This window comes from Humulus lupulus, chromosome 3, assembly GCF_963169125.1.
Source record: "Humulus lupulus chromosome 3, drHumLupu1.1, whole genome shotgun sequence".
Taxonomy (NCBI): Eukaryota; Viridiplantae; Streptophyta; class Magnoliopsida; order Rosales; family Cannabaceae; genus Humulus; species Humulus lupulus.
The window spans coordinates 235007473-235010365 of NC_084795.1; the positions used below are offsets into that span (position 1 = coordinate 235007473).

The 2893-nt window shown below is 36.2% G+C and overlaps 1 non-coding gene across 1 annotated transcript; it reads right to left on the minus strand.

The window, feature by feature from the left end:
• Nucleotides 1-1342: 1342 nt before the first annotated feature.
• Nucleotides 1343-1449, minus strand: LOC133828387 (small nucleolar RNA R71). Its single transcript, XR_009891010.1, has one exon. It is a non-coding gene; the product is annotated as a small nucleolar RNA R71 (small nucleolar RNA).
• Between the last annotated feature and the right edge of the window lie 1444 nt (nucleotides 1450-2893).

Below are 2893 nucleotides of genomic sequence, written 5' to 3' on the forward strand. Positions count from 1 at the left end.
TAGGAATTAATGTAGTCACTAGGATTTCTATTTAATTTTTATTATGATTTTCTATTGATACTTCTTCTCTATTCTAATCTATATACTGTGTGTTTAATGCTAGTAAATACTTGATCACTATTTGCTTGATTCAAAATTCGAAAGATGAGAATTGAATATGCTATCATTATATAGACATAGGGTGCATATTGGACGAAAGTACATGTATGACTTGTGTAGTAATTAGGTTTCCATGTTTAATGCCTTCTATATGTTCAAGTTTATCACAGAAATGTAGAAAACTTGCATATAGATTGAGATCTTATATCTTGAAAAAGAATAGGAATCGATTATATTAACCTGCTATTATAATAGAAAGAAGAGATTTAGAATTGATTATTAAAAGTAATAGAATGAACAGTTGATGAAATTAATTCCTAGGATTTTTATTTTTGATTTTTGAGTAGTGATTCATTGTTTTGTTTCCAGTTCTTTAATTTTGGTTCGTAGTTTATAGTTTTTCTTTTATTTTTAATTGTTCACTTAAATTTTAATTAACCAAATAGAATTTAAAAATCAATTAGTGGTACTTGGGATATAGTCTCTGTGGGACGATATCCGTTCTTCCAGAATTTATTACTTGACACGACTACATATACTTGCGTACAGAAAATTATAGATCAAGTTTTTGGCGCCGTTGCCGGGGACTTATATTCCAATATCACAGTTATTGTTATTTGTTCTAATTTGGTTATTTTCTTTTATTTAATTTATGTTAACATTTATTTGGATCAAGGTTCTATTGTGTGTCAGGACTTGTTGGTATATGCGAAGCAATAGACAAAAGGAGATTATACCAATAGATCTGGAAATTGAGAGAACGTGCAGACAGAATTGAAAAATAAAGAGGAGACTAAATTTTACCATGGCTGATAATTTGGGAAATGGTGCTAATAATGGTCAAGGGGCTACAGAAATTCCAAGGGAGCAAGGACCAAGAACATTGAGAGATTATGTACTTCCTACTGTTATAGGAGTGCATTCATGCATTAGACCTCCAACCATTGCTGTCGACTATTTTGAGATTAAGCCTACAATTCTCCAAATGGTCCAAACAACTATTTAGTTTGGAGGTATGCCAACGGAGGACCCCAATTTACACATAGCTAATTTTCTGGAGTTATGTGCTACGTTCAAGATGAATGGGGTGAGTGATGATGCTATAAGATTGAGGCTATTCCCATTTTCACTGAGGGATAGGGTGAAGAGTTGGTTGATATCCTTACAAGCGAATTATATCACTACGTGGGAGGAGTTAGCTCAGAAGTTCCTTGCCAAATTTTTTCCTCCAGCAAAGGCTCCAAAGTTAAGGGGCGAGATTAATAATATTTATCAGATGGATGGAGAGTCACTGTATGATTCTTGGGAGTGCTTCAAGGTGTTTTTAAGGAAGTGTCCACACCACGGCATAGAAAAGTGGATGCTGGTGCATAATTTTTACAATGGGTTGAATGGAACAACGAGGACAATTATAGATGCCGCAGCGGGAGGTGCCTTTATGAGTAAGAGTGTTAATGAGGCATATGAGCTATTAGAGGAGATGGCAATGAATAATTATCAATGGACAACTGAAAGGGGACAACCAAAGAAGGTGGTTAGAAAGATGGAATTGGATGCTATATCCATGCTTACAGCTCAAGTAGCGGCCTAGAAAAAGCAACTACAAAAGACTACACTCCCATCTCAAGCTATGCAAGTTCAAAACCTTTGTGAAGTGTGTGGTACAAACCATCAATCCAATCGCTATAGATATGAATAACATGCCCATGGAAGAAGTACAAGCTATAGTAAATTACCAAAGACAACCTAATAACCCCAATTCCATGTCTTACACCCCAGCTTGGAAGAATCATCCTAATTTTTCCTGGTCTAACAATCAAAATACTTTACAACCTTATCCTCCACCTCAGCCACAATATCAACCTGCCCAAAATAGGCCACCATATCCACATAAATATGCACACCAAAATCCTCAACCTGGCTATTATCAACCACAAAATAGACCACCTCACCAAATGCCAATGAAACCAGCTGAAACCCAACCCGATGTACTTAACCAATTCATGACTGAAACCAGGGCATCCATAAGAAGTTTGGAGACTCAAATAGGGCAATTGGCTACTTTAATGTCTAATAGAGCTCAAGGAAATTTGCCTAGCACTACAGAAGTTAATCCTAAAGAACAATGCCAAGCTATTTCTTTGAGGAGTGGAACAAGGTATGAAGGGCCAAAGAAGAATCAGTCAGAAGAAGAATAAGGTCAGAAGGGAAATACACAAGGTAAAGAAGAAAAGAATTTTAATGATGAAAAGGTTACTAAAGACCTTAGGAAGGAAGAGGAGACTCCACCTGTGAGTATTGAGCACCATGTTAGAATTCCATATCCATAAAGACTTCGTAAGCAAAATTTAGATAAATAGTTTGCAAAGTTTTTAGAGGTGTTCAAGAAGCTACATATAAATATACCGTTCGCAGAAGCATTAGAACAGATGCCCAGCTATGTAAAGTTTATGAAGGAGATTCTCTCTAATAAGAGAAAGATGGGTGACTATGAAACAGTGGCGTTAATGGAAGAATGTAGTGCGATTTTGCAAAGGAAACTTCCTTAAAAGTTACGAGATCTTAGGAGTTTTACTATTCCATGCACGATTGGGGAGTTTGAATGTAAGCATGCACTTTGCGATTTGGGGGCAGGTATTAATTTAATGCCTTTGTCAGTATTCCGTAGACTTGGTTTGGGTGAAGCTAGGCCAACCACAGTAACATTGCAGCTGACTGATAGATCTGTGAAGCATCCATGTGGTATTATAGAGGATGTATTGGTAAAGGTGGATAAGTTTATATTTCCAGCTGA